The sequence below is a fragment of the Oncorhynchus gorbuscha genome, linkage group LG12 (assembly GCF_021184085.1).
Source record: "Oncorhynchus gorbuscha isolate QuinsamMale2020 ecotype Even-year linkage group LG12, OgorEven_v1.0, whole genome shotgun sequence".
Lineage (NCBI taxonomy): Eukaryota > Metazoa > Chordata > Actinopteri > Salmoniformes > Salmonidae > Oncorhynchus > Oncorhynchus gorbuscha.
In genome coordinates, this window is record NC_060184.1 from 43,562,444 (window position 1) to 43,582,134 (window position 19,691).

At 41.1% G+C, this 19,691-nt stretch overlaps 1 pseudogene; it reads left to right on the forward strand.

The window, feature by feature from the left end:
• The first annotated feature begins 608 nt into the window (after window positions 1-608).
• LOC123991034 overlaps window positions 609-19,691 on the forward strand; it is a 191,540-nt pseudogene continuing 172,457 nt past the window's right edge.

Genomic DNA, 19,691 nt, shown 5'->3' on the forward strand with positions numbered 1-19,691 from the left:
ACGGGCAAAAGCGTCCTCAAATCGAACAGAAATAGCGACTCTCGGTCATGTTTTGTCAACGAGGCATATTTTATGTTCGAATTTTTAAACTAGTTTTCATTGTGAAGGCAGATAAAGCAATCACTTTTGCATTTGGAAAAAAACAGAAACCTACTCCAGAGATGTGCACCTGGCTCACGCCCGGGAGGCAACCATGTCCCAAAACGAATGCAATCACTTTTCACCCGTGCAAAACATTAGGCCTACTTAATACAATTTTGGACAGGTAAGCAGTAACCTAAATTACATTAAAAAAGTAACCTACCCAACCTTGCCCACAGGATGATTATTATTAAACCCTATATATAATTGCATGTAATCCTATGGTTACCTATATCAATAACTTAAATAGTGAGATACATTATATTTGTGTAACTGTGATAAAGTTTTGCAATAACAAAATATCAGTATATAATAATTTAAAGAAAAATATATTTGCACAGTACAGTAGGGCAATCAGAACTAATCACATTTTTATCCACCTCCTTGCTATGGATTGGACATACGAGAAGACCGGGAGTGGTTTGAAGAAAATGGGCCAATCAGGTGTGCATTTTCTGAAGGTCAGTTTTGTGGCTCCTCGCTCTGATGCGTGAGGTGGCTCTCAAACAATAGAAAGTGGTACGTACCATCAGTCTTTGCGATAGGTACATTTCCCCACGAAGTCAAGATTATATTTTCTACTTTGCATTGATAAAATAGTTTCCTCGCCAGTGAATTAATCTTAAAATCGATTGTTGTAGTATCTGTTGCATTAGATTGTGCCCCTGGAGCCCTTCTGGGAGGGAATAGTGCCTTGTTCCTTCGCTGCTGAACGTGATTAATTTCTCCCCGGCTATGATAACCAAAGCATGGAAGTGGGTTGGATTGGATCTGTCAACTGATAGAAACAGCGGCTTGTACTGTACTGTATTGGGGATGGCAAGAATATAGGAGGAATTGAACAGACATTTAAGGTATGATAACATTTGATCATGACTGCATTTTTTGCATGCATTAGAAACTGCAACCATTGATAATGTTTGAGAATTGGGAAACGTAGTAAAATCGCGACCATTTACTTACACTTAACTGTTAAAATGTTTAGCCATCACTGTCTGCTAACATTTGTAGCGATCAACTGAGCTAACCACTCAGGTGACAGGTGTGAGGAAAATATTTAACTTGTCCGTTTGTTGCACGTCTGGTTTTATTCGTTGCATTATGTATACGGCAATTAACCGGGATGCACAAAAAGAGAGAGAGAGAACGTCTAGCTACTTGACCAGTGGTCATGTTTTGAAATTAGAACTCACGCTAACGTAATTGGTTCAATTGATGGTGGTTGTAAATTAGGAGAGCTTGTTAGCAAGCAGCATGCAAACTATCACACCACATTGTCATTCTGAAGGGTTGGTGTGAATGAAAATATACATCAGACATCTTCTCAATTCATTATCACGAACTTTTTTTTGTAAACTGGGTAATTATTTGTTCGTTATTTGATTAGCTGACGATTTTTTGTTGTTGCATTTTTGCAAGATAACAGTGCATCAAACCCTTTGTGGAAGGCAAGCACTCATGGACGTGATTTCATTTCTGCGCGAAGAACGCATTGATTTCCGGTGCAGAGGGTTGGGGTCCTCTTCGATCGACCTTCAGGTCGTTTCCATTGAAGTTGTCTATTCGGGATGCCACAGCCATGGACAACATTTTTAGGGAAGTCCCTTTGAAACCCTTTTCTGACTTTGAGTTTTTGTGGCAAAAACATACAAGGCGTGTTCGTAAATTAAATCTGGAGTGCCAGAGGGCGTTAGTAAATCAGAGTTGTCAGATTGTCCGTTCGTAAATTCAGAGCGTTTCGCTCTCAGAGCTGGAGTAGGGTATATTCGAGCGTTCTGACATCACAACGGCAGTCAAGCACCCAAGCTAACGTTGGCTAGCTTGCAAGCTCCTTCCAGACATAAATGAGAGAACACCTCACTCTCACCATTTTACTCGCTCTAGCAGAGCTGGTTAGATTGTTTTCATGTAATCTAGAGCGTTGGTAACTGCTGCTGGCAACAATTTAATTACTTATTTTTGTGATTTTTACTGACACCGGCTATATTCAATTTGCTGTTGAGCTTTCGTAAATGAATAAATTATCCTGCACTCTGTCACACTCAAACGAGTGCTCTGAAATCGGAGTAGATAGCCTGAGTGAATTAACGAACGCACCCATAATGTGATTGCTTCACGCTATCCGGAAGCACAACTAGTGTTTTGAGATGGCTATATAGTTTGGGTGTATTTTTTTCTCAAATTTTTTGTTATTATGCAAATGTTTCTCTAACGCCTTTTCAGGTAGTTTCAAAGTAGCAGTTTAGGGCTATAGCCCCGACAGCAGGGCATCCCTACTGGTTACATAGATATTGACAGGATTTCATTTCAGGATGTACTTATACTGAACAAAAGTATAAACGCAACATGTAAAATGCTGAAATAAACGACCCTAGGAACTTTCCACACCAAAATATTATTTATCTTACATTTTGTTCACAAATTTGTTTCCATCCTTATTATTGAGCATTTCTCCTTTGCCAAGACAATCCATCCACCTGACAGGTGTGGCATATCAAGAAACTGATTAAACACAATGATCATTACACAGGTGCACCTTGTGCTGGGGACAATTCTAAAAGATCTTAAATATGCAGTTGTGTCACACAACACATTGTGCAGTCAGCATGCCAATTGCACGACCATCCACCAGAGCTGTTGCCATAAGCCACCCCCAAAATTGTTTTAAAAGAATTCGGCAGTACGTCCAACCGGCCTCACAACCGCAGACTATGTGTAACCACGCTAGCCCAGGACCCCCACATCTGGCTTCTTCACCTGCAGGATCGCCTGAGACCAGCCACCCAGACAGCTGATGAACCTGAGGAGTAGTTCTTTCTGTAATAAAGCCCTTTTGTGAGGGAAAACTAATTCTGATTGGCTGGGCTCCCCAGTGGGTGGGCCTATGCCCTTCGATGCCCACCCACGGCTGCTCCCCTGCCATGTGAAATCTATAAATTAGGGCCTAATGAATTTATTTCAATTGACTGATTTTCTTGTATGAACTGTAACTCAGTAAAATTGTAGTAATTGTTGCGTTTTATATTTTTGTTCAGTATATGATAGATTGTCAGTTAATTTGGTTGTGATAAGGTTGCATTATTTAAAATGTCTCTCGCACCATGATATCAGCCAACATAATATAAGGCTAACTGACAACGGTCCTATTTGATGCCTATAGTTCAACATCTGTGTGTATACCAAGATGGCAAGGAGCGCAACAGGTCCTGTATTTGACAGCAAGAAGCACCTGTCATTCAAATATTGAACGGTAGGTTAGCTCAACCCTCTATTTTTATGATATGCCATATTGCATACATTTCCACTGAAATTTGAAAGGACTCCCCTGAAATTAATAGGTTTCTTTGCTTAGGCTAATATCTCTGGTCCCGAATCTAATAACAGATCAGGATAGCAATGATAATCTGATCCAGAATAATTTTTTGGAAGAATAGAAGACAATATCCCTGAATCACTGCATGGATATGTTTTTTTTTTCTTTATCAGCAGTCTTGGTCAGGTAGGTGTACCTGATATTCTATCAAATTTAGTACTGACTGTCTACTATCTATGCTGACTGTTTTTACTAAATGTTGCATTGTTTCTGTACTGTTTCTGTACTGCTTCTGTACTGTGTTGTGATTTCTGTTCTCTTTGTGCTATAACTTCAGTATTGACTCTTGTGTTTGTCATTATGTCTCTTTCCTTCTGTGTTCCTGTCTTGTCCTGTGATTTCAATGTTTTTTATTTTATTGCAACACCCTTCCCAGTCGTCAATGGCCAGGCCATCATTGTAAAAAAAAAAACTTAATTGATTCACCTGGATAAATAAAGACGAACATGAGAAAACAAGTAAGCATACTGAACTCAGCAAAACAAGAAATGTCCTCTCACTGTTAACTGCATTTATTTTCAGTAAACAGAACTGAACAAATTCCACAGACATGTGGTGAACAGAAACAGAATGTTACCCCACTCTTCCACCAAGGCACATGCAAGTTTCTGGACATTTCTGGGGCGAAGGCCCTTGCCCTCACCCTCCGATCCAACAGCTTCCAGACGTGCTCAATGGGATTGAGATCCGGGCTCTTCGCTGGCCATGGCAGAACACTGACATTCCTGTCTTGCAGAAAAGCACGCACAGAACAAGCAGTATGGCTGGTGGCATTGTCATGCTGGAGGGTCATGTCAGGATGAGCCTGCAGGAAGGGTGTACCACATGAGGGAGGAGGATGTCTTCCCTGTAATGCACAGCGTTTAGATTGTCATTGCAGGTAATATCAGTCCAATGATGCTGTGACACACCGCCCCAGACCATGACGGACTCTCCACTTCCAAATAGATCCCGCTCCAGAGTACAGGCCTCGGTGTAACACTCATTCCTTTGACGATAAACGTGAATCCGACCATCACCCCTGGTGAGACAAAATCGCGACTCGTCAGTGAAGAGCACTTTTTTCCAGTCCTGTCTGGTCCAGCGACAGTGGGTTTGTGCCCATAGGCAACGGTGTTGCCGGTGATTTCTGGTGAGGACCTGCCTTACAACAGGCTTACAAGCCCTCAGTCCAGCCTCTCTTAGCCTATTGCGGACAGTCTGAGCACTGATGGAGGGATTGTGTGTTCCTGGTGTAACTCGGGCAGTTGTTGCCATCCTGTACCTGTCCTGCCTCCTTGCAGCATGCCTAAGGCACATTCATGCAGATGAGAAGGGACCCAGGGCATCTTTCTTTTTGTGTTTTTTAGAGTCAGTGGAAAGGCTTCTTTAGTGTCCTCAGTTTTGATAACTGACCTTAATTGCCTACCTTCTGTAAGCTGTTAGTGTCTTAACGACTGTCCCACAGGTGCATGTTCAATAAGTGTTTATGGTTCATTGAACAAGCATGGGAAACAGTGTTTAAACCCTTTTACAATGAAGATCTGTGAAGTTAATTCATAAAAATCCAAATGTCTTTGAAAGACAGCGTCCTGAAAAAGGGCTTTTTCTTTTTTTTGTTGCTGAGTTTATATACTGGGTCAGTCAGTTCCAGTACAATATTCACCATGTGCATGGCTGGTGGGAGAAGCTGTAGGAGGACGGGCTCATCATAATGGCTCGAATGGAACAAATGGAACGGTATCGAACATATGGAAACCACATTTGACTGTTCCATTGATTCCAATCCAGCCATTACAATGAGCCCATCCTCCTATAGCTCCTTCCACCAGCCTCCACTGGTGTAGGGATACAAGACTGATAGAGGTAGATATGTAATGGGGTAAGGTGACTGGGCATCAGGATATTTGATAAACGGAGCAGCAGTTGCGTAAATGATTTGTATGCAGTGGTGACAAAGCAAAATCTACAATGGAATGGTTCAAAAATAAACATATCCAGGTGTTAGAATGGCCAAGTCAAAGTCCAGACCTGAATCCAATCGTGAATCTGTGGAAAGAACTGAAAACTGCTGTTCACAAATGCTCTCCATCCAACCTCACTGAGCTCGAGCTGTTTTGCAAGGAGGAATGGGAAAAAATGTCAGTCTCTCGATGTGCAAAACTGATAGAGGCATACCCCAAGCGACTTACAGCTGTAATCGCAGCAAAAGGTGGCGCTACAAAGTATTAACTTAAGGGGGCTGAATAATTTTGCACGCCCAATTTTTCAGTTTTTGATTTGTTAAAAAAGTTTGAAATATCCAATAAATGTCGTTCCACTTCATGATTGTGCCCCACTTGTTGTTGATTCTTCACAAAAAAATAGTTTTATATCTTTGCTTGAAGCCTGAAATGTGGCAAAAGGTCGCAAAGTTCAAGGGGGCCGAATACTTTCGCAAGGCACTGTATATATATATATGTGTGTGTGGGTTGCATTCCAGCAATGCCACAACACAAAACAATACATTAATTGCAGTATAACAGTGACAAACTCAACTTTTAGGACCTGCATAAACCTGTCCCAACAAGCAGAGTCTCAACACCTTACCACTGCTACACCTGGCTATCAGCGGAGCCTAGTCTGGCAGTGAAACAGTTCATTCATCCTCATTTACTACCTTTTTAACATGGCTGACTTGCTTTAAAAAAAAGTGGTTTCTACTGACAATTGAGATGTACAAACTGGCATAAGGGGATGACAAGCGGTTGAGAGGCAATCTTTTAATTTCGATTAAGACATTAATGAGCGAGCTAGGACAGACTTAGTCAATATAACTATTTGTTCAGCACTTTTGAAATGTACATCAACAGAATTCAGAACATGGGCCATTCTTAGTGTTCTCCCTCTACACAAAGTCAGAACTGTATGATAAATAAAGGGGGCATATAAGCAGATAATGAAAGCTCTTACAATTTTTGATTACATTTCTCAAAAATAGTTTGTAGGCTACATGTGCACCATCAAGTCAGCACAGTACCTGAAATTAAGAGGTGAAAATAGACCAAATTATTCGGGTGAGGCACATGGGCTACTAACAGCTTACTGCACAACATACACATAGTAATATTTTCCTAGCTACAGTATACATATCTCCCTGGCATATTACATTTATGCAGTAGCATAAAATACATTTTTGGACTCACCTTGTTGTGCTGTGCTCACTTAAACTTGGTCATCGAAGTCTGGCATTCTCTGGATTTATGGTTCTTTCAAGACAACTGGGAACTCAGAGGGGGGGGGTTGAATCATGATGTCATTGTAACGGTAAATGAGTGAATAGGTGTGGAGTCAGGCGCAGAGAGCAAAAGATGTGGGAAAAAATACACGCTTTAATGTCCCGGAAACATAACATGAACAAAAGTGGAAACACAAATGAACAGAAATATAAACGGACAGCGTGAAACCCAAATGCAAACAAAATACACTCAACCAACTAAACAGACGAACAAGCCCGCACGAAACAGAAGCGGGCTGAACAGACTATATATATAACCCTACCCTAACAACCAAACAAGAAACAGGTGCTACCAATTAGACAGAACTAAAGGAACACAGAACAACGGATCAGCGATAGCTAGTAGACCGGCGACGACGACCGCCGAGCGCCACCGGAACAAGAAGGGGAGTCACCTTCGGTAATATTCGTGACAGTCATCAGTGATCTTCAGGTTGTATCTTGAGTAAGAGGAGTAATAATGAGCAGCCTGATGACCTCAAGTGCTGGAGAGGGAGTATACGTAACACACTTATCAAAAGAACATCCCTGGTTATCCCACTGCCTCTGATCAGGCAGGCTCACTAAACACACATGCTTAGTTTGTATATTGAGTGTTGGATTGTGGCACTGGCTATCCGTACATTAAAATAACAAGAAAATAGTGCCATCTGATTTTGCTTAATATAAGTAATTTTTAATTATTTATACTTTTACTTATATTTTAGCAATTACATTTCCTTTTGATACTTAAGTAAATTTAAAACCAAATATTTGTTGACTTTTACGCAAGTAGTATTTTACTGGATGACTTTCACTTTTACTTGAGTCATTTTCTATTAAAGTATGAAAATTTGGTACTTTTTCCATCACTGCTGAATAGCAGGCTAATGATTGCTTTACAATGCTTGCCGTTAGCCACTGATTCCTTACAAACCAGTCACTGTTGAATTTGCGATTTCCAACTTTATGGCCGATTTAACGTTTTATCGATAATTTCTCTTCATTATTTCCCTTCATATAACACGGATTAAAAAGTATTTTCCAGTAGATTGTCGACTTGATTCATGATGATTACTCTTAGCTAAGATTTTGAAAGTGTGATGTTGACATAATCAGTCCAATCAAAATTACCGTAGATATATTGTGATTTGATGTCATTTTATCTGTGGCCAGTGTCCTTGAGCCTTCTTGGACTTCTAATGTAACTCTATAGCAGCACCTAAGGGGCTTGAATTTTCTAGCTCTACCCTTCGACTTGGTGGTGACGTAGTGTCCCCATGAGTGACAGAACACTGAGCTCAATTGCTGCGCAATGCTCCGTTTTTTTCTGCTGACTTGCCCCACCACAGAAAGCACTGAGCTAGGTTGAAACACCTGCATTTTGGAGCTGCTCTACTCAAGAAAACAAAACAGACCATGTTTGTATGCGGCTTTATTAACTCAATTATATCTATTTTTTACATTGTTTGCAAACTGATATGTGACACGTATTTGTGCCAAAATAACATGCAAAAAATGTCAGGCTCAAAACAGGTGGGGCTCTGCCCTGAATGATGGGTCGCCACGGATTTGTGTGTGTGTGTGTGTGTGTGTGTGTGTGTGTGTGTGTGTGTGTGTGTGTGTGTGTGTGTGTGTGTGTGTGTGTGTGTGTGTGTGTGTGTGTGTAGAATCAGCAGTATGAATTATCTGCCTATGTGTGTGCACAAATAATGGTGTGTGTGTGTTTGTTGTAGTGTTAGTGTGCGTGAGTGTGCATAGAGTAAGTCTGTGTAGCCATTTTGTTAGCTATTTGGCAGTCTTATGGCTTGGGGATAGAAGCTGTTCAGAAGCCTGTTGGTATCAGATGCCCTCGCTTCATACTCGTCGCCAAACCCACTGGCTCCATGTCATCTACAAGACCCTGCTAGGTAACGTCCCCCCTTATCTCAGCTCGCTGGTCACAATAGCATCTCTCACCTGTAGCACACGCTCCAGCAGGTATATCTCTCTAGTCACCCCCAAAACCAATTCTTTCTTTGGCCGCCTCTCCTTCTAGTTCTCTGCTGCCAATGACTGGAACGAACTACAAAAATGTCTGAAACTGGAAACACTTATCTCCCTCACTAGCTTTAAGCACCAACTGTCAGAGCAGCTCACAGATTACTGCACCTGTACATAGCCCACCTATAATTTAGCCCAAACAACTACCTCTTTCCCAACTGTATTTTATTTATTTATTTATTTATTTTGCTCCTTTGCACCCCATTATTTTTATTTCTACTTTGCACATTCTTCCATTGCAAAACTACCATTCCAGTGTTTTACTTGCTATATAGTATTTACTCTGCCACCATGGCCTTTTTTGCCTTTACCTCCCTTCTCACCTCATTTGCTCACATTGTATATAGACTTGTTTATACTGTATTATTGACTGTATGTTTGTTTTACTCCATGTGTAACTCTGTGTCGTTGTATCTGTCGAACTGCTTTGCTTTATCTTGGCCAGGTCGCAATTGTAAATGAGAACTTGTTCGTGCCTAGCTGGTTAAATAAAGGTGAAATAAAATAAAAATCGGTACCGCCTGTCGTGCAGAATCAGAGACAACAGTCTATGTCTTAGGTGGCTGGAGTCTTTAATGGTTTTTGGGGCTTTCTTTTCACACCGCCTGATATAGAGGTCCTGGATGCTCCGCCCCAGTGATGTACTGGGCTTTTCGCACCACCCTCTGTCGCGCCATGCGATCGAGGGCGGTGCAGTTGTCGTACCAACCAGTGATGTATGGAACGCCGATTGGGTCTTTGCATGTCAAAAAAGATACACGTCAAATAACCGTATTTGACGTGTCAAATAAGCTTGTTGACCAATCAGGACCTGATTATGACTGCACGTCACGTACATTTAATGCGTTCATTAATTTTTTACATAGTTATTACACTCACTCATATTTCATATGTCACAACGATTCATCGCTACGTATGCTATGATGCTGGTAAACTTGTCTCGAGCACTTACAGTGCTGATCATTAAAAAAAGCTAGCTAGCTCATGATGCAAACAATGTTCTTCCCCAAAAACATAGCAAAATGACAATCTGTTTCAGTAGCTATAGTTAGTTAGCTAACTATCTAGCTTGGTGTCATCATCTAAAATAACCCTAATTTATAAGACAGTTCTTATTTGATAAATGTTGGGCGGACCCATCTATGTGAAGCTAGCCACAATAAGGGTTAGCCACAACAGTGGACTTTGCTGTTAGCCTTCAAAATAAAAGTAGAATTATGACAATTGAATAGATCATGCTAAACGAGGTTGAAATGTTATATAAAATCAACAAAATAGAATAATTTGTTCATTTGACAAATCAAATGAATTCGCACTGGATGTACTAGACTTTAGAATTGCATTAGGTTCATACTCATTTCACTGTACAGCGTTTTTAGTTATAATTTTTAAAATATATATTAAACTAGACAAGTCAGTTAAGAACAAATTAGTATTTACAATGACGGCCTAGGAACAGTGGTTTAACTGCCTTGTTCAGGGGCAGAACAACAGATTTTTTTTTACCTTGGCAACTCGGGGATTCGATCTAGCAACCATTTAGTTACTGGCCCAACGCTCTAAACACCAACCTTACCTATGGATTGTGGATCAATGACATGGGGTATCAGTCTACTCAGTGACACCTAGAGAACATTAGTGTAGGAACTCTTATTGTGGGACCCTGAAAGAACTGAATTGAGTCACATTTATTGTCAACCCATGTGTATTGAACACTATTCCAGAGGTAAAACCATACTGCGTGGATGTTTTGGAGACTGATAACTCTGAGGACAATGGGGAAAAAATATATTGGGTATTGAGTACACTGATACCCCATTTCATTGATCCCCAATCTTTAGGTAAAACTGTACAGTGCAATATGAATGTCAATACACACAACGGAGCCTATTTTGAGCAGGAATTCCTCCTGCAACTCCTCAGCAGTTTGATGCTGGAGTATAACATTTGCTTTTATAAACCCATTCATTGCTCAACATTTTTTTTAAATGCAATCACGTGTTAAAAACAGTTTGGTGCTCGATTTTAAAAATGGCTTAATTAGTAATTGAAGCGTGCTTCTCGTTCACCATTTAAGTGCAGGTAACAGACTATCGGCATGTTACCCACCACTTTATAATGTGAGCTGGAGGCTTTATTCATTTTGAAAGCATAAGCTACTTTGAAACCTGAATGTTTTTTTTTATTGTTATGAGGTGTGCTTTCCTTGCTTCAAAGTAGCCTGCAGACAAAATCCACCCATGGAAATTTGGAGGTAATTATTTCATAAAGACTTATTAGGCGGCGCATGTGTATCAAGTTTGGGAAAGCTTACAATTTCTCCTACCATTTCTTCCGGACTTGTGTGCCAGTTATGATTTTCATGTGAATTTTCGTGGAACAGTTTAATTTCTCAATCATTGTCACGTGGTTAATCATAAACATTTTAATTCAAATTATAAAAAGTTCAAAAGTAAACTAATGCAATATCACCAGCCTCTGCCATATTGATGCATTGTGATCCATTGGCGGCTAAAGAAATGAGTGCATGGAACTCCTAGTATATAGCCCAATGTAGCAGTAGGCCTATACTGTCACACCGAGGATTGGTGATTATCGAGGGGGAGATTGTTGGAAAGATTTTAAGTAACTTATTGTGAGGAACAGTAGTTTTAATATATTACAATTCTCAATGGGTGTTAAAAGAAAAGGGTAAAAAAAAAAGTAACTTTCCTAGGTACGCTCCCTCAACATTATCAGGACAGAGAAACCAGACATGCTCACGAAGCACTCCAACAAAAGACAATGAAAACATTTTCAAATCTTGTAAATGACAGGTATTAAATAAAACAAAACTTGTTTCTGACAAGTGTAGTAGGTGGTGAACTCTGCCAACAATGTTTCCACTCCGACATACATAAACATTAACATAAATTAATGTAGCTAAATTACGAGGATTTAATGGTACATTTTCTACCGGTGACATACACTACCGGTCAAAAGTTTTAGAACACCTACTCATTCAAGGGTTTTTAATTATTACTATTTTCTACATTGTAGAATAATAGTGAAGACATCAAATCTATGAAATCATGTTGTAATCAAAAAAGTGTTAAACAAATCTAAATATATTTTAGATTTGAGATTCTTCAAATAGCCACCCTTTGCCTTTATGACAGCTTTGCACACTCTTGGCGTTCTCTCAACCAGCTTCACCTGGGATGCTTGTCCAACAGTCTTGCAGGAGTTCCCGCATATGCTAAGCACTTGTTGGCTGCTTTTCCTTCACTCTGCATTCCAACTCATCCCAAACCATCTCAATTGGGTTGAAGTCGGGGGATTGTGAAGGCCAGGTCATCTGATGCAGCACTCTCCTTCTTGGTAAAATACCCCGTACACAGCCTGGAGGTGTGTTGGGTAATTATCCGGTTGAAAAACAAATGATAGTCCTACTAAGCGCAAACCAGATGGGATGGCGTATCGCTGCAGAATTCTGCGGTAGCCATGCTGGTTAATTATGCCTTGAATTCTAAATTAATCACTGACAGTGTCACCAACAAAGCACTCTCACACCATAACACCTCCTTTTTCATGCTTTACGGTGGGAAATACACATACGGAGATCATCCGTTCACCCACACCGCGTCTCACAAGGACACAGCGGTTGGAACCAAAAATCTCCAATTTGGACTCCCACACCAAAATACAAATTCTTGTGTTTCTTGGCCCAAGCAAGTCTTCTTATTATTGTTGTCCTTTATTAGTGATGTCTTTGCAGCAATTTGACCATGAAGGCCTGATTCATGCAGTCTCCTCTGAACAGTTGATGTTGAGATGTGTCTGTTACTTGAACTCCGTGAAGCATTTATGTGGGCTACAATTTCTGAGGCTAGTAACTCTAATGAACTTATCTTCTGCAGCAGAGGTAACTCTAGGTCTTCCATTCCTGTGGTGGTCCACATGAAGGCCAGTTTCATCATAGCGTTTGATGCTTTTTGCGACTGCACTTGAAGAAACGTTCAAAGTTCTTGAAATGTTCCGGATTGACTGACCTTCATGTCTTAAAGTAATGGACTGTCGTTTCTCTTCGTTTATTTGAGCTGTTCTTGCCATCATTTGGACTCGGTCTTTTACCAAATAGGGCTATCTTCTGTATACTCCCCTTTCTTGTCACAGCACAACTGATTGGCTCAAACATGTTAAGATGTAAATAAATTCCACAAATGAACTTTTTAAGAAGGTTAACACCTGTTAATTGAAATGCATTCCAGGTGAAGCTGGTTGAGAGATTGCCAAAGCTGTCAGGCACCCTTTTGTTTTGATATTTAAAGATTCTCAAATATAAAATATATTTTGATATGTTTAACACTTTTTTTGGTTACTACCTGATTCCATATGTGTTATTTCATAGTTTGTCTTCACTATTATTCTACAATGTAGAAAATAGTAAAAATACAAACCCTTGAATGAGTAGGTGTTCTAAATATTTGGACCGCTAGTGTATGTCATGGTGAATGTATATATTTATTTGATCAAATTACAAAAAATGTACACAATGAAATACATGTGCAAGAATCACCAATCCTTGCAACATAACCCTCCCATTCTTCATTTCTCAGCTTAAATTGTTTTACTCAAGACACATTATCTTCATCCATATTTTAGATGCTTTTCACTGACAGCAGCAAGTCAATAATCAGCTAGGCCTATTGCCACACCGGCTGCCCAACTTGGCATAGGCCTACAAGCTTGTGATTTTGAAATAATCCACAACTAATTTTTAAAAGAAGCTAATGATTCTCAATTCCTCTGAGGCTAAGTCATGCTTTCTTTTGAAGGATTTTGAATGGTGATTTTTTTTTCCCCATTTATTGACAGGAGTGATTTGCCTATATCATTTTGGCAAATTTATTTCCATTTACTTCTCTACCCATCACTAGCCATTTATCTCCTGTTCTACTGGTTTTCATATCAACTTTCTTGTCCAGAAGGCAAAATCACAATCCTAGTTTTCATATTAGCAACCCATCCTAGTTGTTGCATCTTTAGATTCCCCCTCTTTCTAAGTTTCTAACAGTGATTTTTATCTCTGTCTTATATGGTAGCGCTATCAGGTGTGCTGTTTATAATTGTGTTTTCCCCAGTGTTCTGTTTAGAATGGTGTTTGAAGATGTTTTTTTATCGGCCACTTAATTACACGAGTTTCATGTTCTGTTAAGATGCATTACCATAATCTACATGTGATTTCTGTCATTCTGAGCACCGTGGGTGGACGCCCTAATTGGTTATGCACCCAATGCATATGGGTCTGGTAAATTTCTCAAATGGCCGGTAAATTAAAATCTTCCTGGTCATGTTGTCTGGTGCCACATTTTCCTAACGGAAATCCTGACTGGAGACATGAACTTGAAATCACCCCATTTAAATGTTCTGTCTCTCGCTCTCTACACTATAATTCACCGTTGCACAACTAGTTTGAGGAGATGTACCTAAACCATGGACATTTGCCAACAGGCCCTCTGGGTGCTCGAGTCCACCCATGGCCCTGTCCCAAGCCACTTTAAAAGTGTGTCCCTGTTATCTTTGAAGTGTGTACTTATCGTCCAAGTGGGATTTCCTTATCTCCTGGGGTTGTGTTATCAAACCTTGACACACTTGCTACGAACTGGAACCGGCCCAGTGGAGAGAATCACAGAACCAAAGTAGAGGGGGAAGATGGACATATATGGCCTATTGCCCAATCTCCCATGCCATTGTTCCCAGTACTTGTATTTGTTTAAGTTGTACATTAGCCTGTGTAACTGTTACATTGGAGGAAATAATGTTACATATGGTTGTCAGTAAAATTGTCATGTCTGCAGTTTTGCCCAGTTAGTGATTTAAAGTAATAGCTGCAGAAATATCCTCACCAATGTGTATTTCTTATTTCTCTGTTGTGAGATGTCCACTTGCTTTGGCATCAGTCTCTAAGGTGAGACTTTCTTCTCACTTCTGTTTGTGTTGGTTGCTTTGATCCAGGACCGGTCCTTGCCATTCTGCCACCCAAGGTGAGACCAAAAGATGCCGCCCCCGCAAAACTAGAATAGTCACAGTAAGTAAAATGTATGTTGAAAAGACATGTATAATACATATTTTCCAGACGGTGAAATTAGGTTAAATTTAGGTTCTGACTAAGGTTAAAAGACGTATTTTCCGTACATTTAAATATTTTCTACTAAGTTGAAAAGGCATCTTTTCCGGGTGTTGAAAAATCCTTATTTTTCCAGATGTTGAAATCAGGTTCATTTTTAGTTCTGAATGAAAGTTTAAAGACCTCATTTATAGATGTCTATTTTTGGGCCAAATGAAGGCTGGTCCAAACCGGACAATATCTGAACCAAACTTAGACGTCTATGATTGGTTTAGATTTGGTCCAGACAAAAAATGAATGTCCGTGGACTATGAAATCAAGGGCGGTCTGGACCGCACCAAAAAAAGACGTCCAAAAGGCATCGGCGTTGGTCCGTGCTTACTGAGGTGTAGCCTACATTGTTGCCTGAAATAAATGTGGTAAGTCTACCGTTTGTAAAACACCAAAAAAAATGCGTCCGGAAAGGACCAAATAAAGACGTCCAAAAGATGTCGACTCGTGCATACTGGGGTGTAGCCAACTATGTCGCCACAAAAATTTTAGGAATACCCACCATTTGTAAAACAGGCCATTTGCATTATTAGTCCTGGCTTTATTAGTCCTGATTCCTGTGACTAATCAATTTGGCTATTTAAGCACTGAATATCAGCTACACAACTTTATCAGGAGTTATCGTGATCCTATTTGCAATGTGTTTACACAGCTTGTCAAAAATGTACAGATACAAATTTGAAACCACTGATAATGTATGGCAATGGGGTGAAACTCCTGGACAACATTTGTGATTGTCTATTCTATATTGTCCATTTTACTTTGACCTGTCCTGTTTTTAGGATATGTTGTTTGTTAACATGCCAGCACATTTTTTTATTTGAGTGCCATTTATGTTAGGCTATTTGATCGGAGAAGCCTGCATGATTTTAAGTGGCCATCTCATTACATTGTCATACAGTTTTATCTCCAGCCTGTAGGTTAAAGAAAAGACCACATACTCTTTCTACCATATTCTTTGTCTGTTTTTTTTTTTTGACGGAATGTTGGTGGAGAGCCGCAGCAATGTCTCTCCAATCAGCAACATGAAGAGGCAACATTCTTTTTTTTAATCTCCCCTGCTTTTTACAAAGTGGCCACTGTTTATCAGAGGGCAGCACCAGCGCTCACCTAAAAAGCCCATATGCCACTGGTTGAGAGAAATTGTCATTGTTTTAACAGAATTATGTCAGGTTTTATGTGTTGGAGGTGCATCTTGTTCAGTTTAGCTCAGGAAATGCTGCCCTCATCAATCTGCCGCCAGAGGCGGCTGCCTAATCCTGCCTAATGAGCAGGACAGCCATGGTTTGATCTGTTGCCAGCCTGTATAGCTTTCTTTTCTCACACTGCCTGTGAGAGAGAAAGGAGAGGGCGGAAATAGAAGAGAGCAAAATGAGGCCAGTGGTTGTATGTGTGTGAATCACCTTGGAGTACCTTACCTGCTAGGAGGCCTGTCTGTATGGCTCCTGTATCTCCCAGCTGTTGGGATGCAGCGGAGGGCAGAGGCAGCACACACACTGGGGCCATTGTTCCTCCTCTCAAACCAATCAAATGTTATGTCACATGCGCCAAATACAACTGCTATAAAATTTACCGTGAAATGCTTGCTTATGAGCCCTTCCCAACGATGCAAGGTAAAAAAATAAATAATGAAAGAAAAAAAAAACCACAAGAACGGCACTAGATCAATGTAAAGAGGTACGCAGTATTTGAGGTAGATATGTACACGAAGGCAGGGTAAAGTGACTAGTAAAATAATGTTTGTTTGGAAATGTCTGTGAGTGTACAAAACATTAGGAACACCATAATATTGAGTTGCACCCTACTTTTGCCCTCAGAACTGCCTCAATTCGTCAGGGCATGGACTCTACAAGGTGTCGAAAGCGTTCCACGGGGATGCTGGCACATTTTTATTTGTATTTTACATTTATTGAACTAGGCAAGTCAGTTAAGAACAAATTCTTATTTTCAATGACAGCCTAGAAACAGCGGGTTAACTGCCTTGTTCAGGGGCAGAATGACAGATTTTTACCTTCTCAGCGAGCTCGGGGATTCGATCTTGCAACCTTTCGGTTACTAGTCCAACGCTCTAACCACTAGGCTACCTACCTTCTCACCAAGCTGCTTGCCTATTTAGACCAAAATACTTATGTTGTGCAATAAAATGCAAATTCATTACTTAAAAATCATACAATGTGATTTTCTGGATTTTTGGATTTAGATTCCGGCCCTCACAGTTGAAGTGTACCTATGATAAAAATTACAGACCTCTACATGCTTTGTAAGAAGGAAAACCTGCCAAATCAGCAGTGTATCAAATACTTGTACTCCCCACTGTAAATGTCCTGGATGGCAGAGAGCTCGGCCCCAGTGATGAACTAGGCTGTCCACACCAACCTCTGTAGCGCTTTGCGGTAGAGGGCGTAGCAGTCAGACGTCGTGTCGTGTCCCTTGTATATATCGTTTTTTTTGCATATTTGTCTTCGCATATCTTTTTAAATATTTTGCTAAACCTCAACTTCTAAATACTCTCCTGCAACCCGCCTCACCCAATGTAGCTATTTTTTCTAAAGTATTTATATTTACTTCGGATCCGGAACCCCTCAACTGAAGCTAGCCAGCTAACTACCAGCTATCGGTCAGCAAACCATTGCTAGCGGTCTTCAGCGAACCGGTCATCAGCTAACCTTTAGCTCGCCAGTTTGAACAACGCGACTCTAACCAGAGCATAACGGACCTATTATTATTATTTTTTTTTGATCCGCCGGATTCCCACCGGATTCCCACCGCAAACGGAACATTTTCAGCTAGATCTTCACAACTAGCTAACTAGCTAACCGCAACCCCGGATGATTACTCCTGGCTAGCGTTTCCACCCACTTATCTTGAAGCTAGCCCGGCCAGAGCTCCTGTGCTACCACCGAAGCATACTCCTGGGCCACAATATCCGGACCCACAACCGGTCTATCGATGTCACCGCATGAAGAGGAATAAACAGACTCACCCCATCGCGACGTCCCCCAAAGGCTAACTTTCTAGCCCTTGCTATCGCCTTGCTTGCTAATTCATCCTGCTAACTGCTAGCTTGTTTAGCCCAGGGCCGCTAACTGCTACCTTGTTTAGCCCCGTTCCGCTAACTGCTACCTTGTTTAGCCCCGGCCTACTAACTGTTAGCTTGTTAGCACAGGCCTGCTAACCGTCTGAATCGCCACATCCCAAACACTCACTGTACCCATATTTACTCTCTATCTCTTTTCAATTTTTATTTGTTTATACCTTCCGGTAACTTGCCTCACTCAACTTGCTATTATTTTAAATTTTTAGAACACACTCAAGAACCTCCAGAAGCTAACCAGCTAACTAGCTACAAGCTATTTGGTCATTGTTAGCCACTGCTAGCAGCTTTTACCTTTTACCTTCTGCACAGCCAGACAGTTTAAAAAAAACCTGGATAGCACTCGCCAGTCCAGCTTCCCTGCCCCATCCACCGCTGCCCCCTGGACACAGATCACTTGGCTACATAGCTGATGCATGCTAGACTGACCATTAATCACGGTACTCCATTCTGCTTGTTTATGTTTTATCTGTCGGCCCCAGCCGCACTCAGGCTCTGTGTGTAGTTAATCCGACCCTCCCTGCCTAGTCAACGCCATTTTACCTGCTGTTGTTGTGCTAGCTGATTAGCTGTTGTTGTCTCACCTACTGTTTTAGCTACTGTTTTAGCTAGCGCTCCCAATTTCAACACCTGCGATTAGTGTATGCCTCGCTGTATGTCTCTCTCAAATGTCAATATGCCTTGTATTCTGTTGTTCAGGTTAGTTATCATTGTTTTAGTTTACAATGGAGCCCCTAGTTCCACTCTTCATACCCCTGATACCTCCTTTGTCCCACCTCTCACACATGCAGTGACCTCACCCATTACAACCAGCATGTCCAGAGATACAACCTCTCTCATCATCACCCAGTGCCTGGGCTTACCTCCGCTGTACCCACACCCCACCATACCCCTGTCTGTGCATTATGCCCTGAATATATTCTACCAGGCCCAGAAATCTGCTCCTTTTAGTCCCCAACGCTCTAGGCGACCAGTTTTGATAGCCTTTAGCCGCACCCTCATACTACTCCTCCTCTGTTCCGCGGGTGATGTGGAGGTAAACCCAGGCCCTGCATGTCCCCAAACACCCTCATTTGTTGACTTCTGTGATCGAAAAAGCCTTGGTTTCATGCATGTCAACATCAGAAGCCTCCTCCCTAAGTTTGTTTTACTCAATGCTTTAGCACACTCTGCTAACCCTGATGTCCTTGCTGTGTCTGAATCCTGGCTCAGGAAGGCCACCAAAAATTCTGAGATTTCCATACCCAACTATAACATCTTCCGTCAAGATAGAACTGCCAAAGGGGGAGGAGTTAGCCTGCAAAGTAATACCCAAACAGTTCGAACTACTAATTTTGAAAATTACTCTCTCCAGAAATAAGTCTCACACTGTTGCCGCCTGCTACCGACCCCCCTCAGCTCCCAGCTGTGCCCTGGACACCATTTGTGAATTGATCGCCCCCCATCTAACTTCAGAGTTTGTTCTGTTAGGTGACCTAAACTGGGATATGCTTAACACCCATGCCCTCATTCTCACACAAATCATCAAGGAACCCACCAGGTACAACCCTAAATCTGTCAACAAGGGCACCCTCATAGACGTCATCCTGACCAACTGACCCTCCAAATACACCTCCGCTGTCTTCAACCAGGATCTCAGCGATCA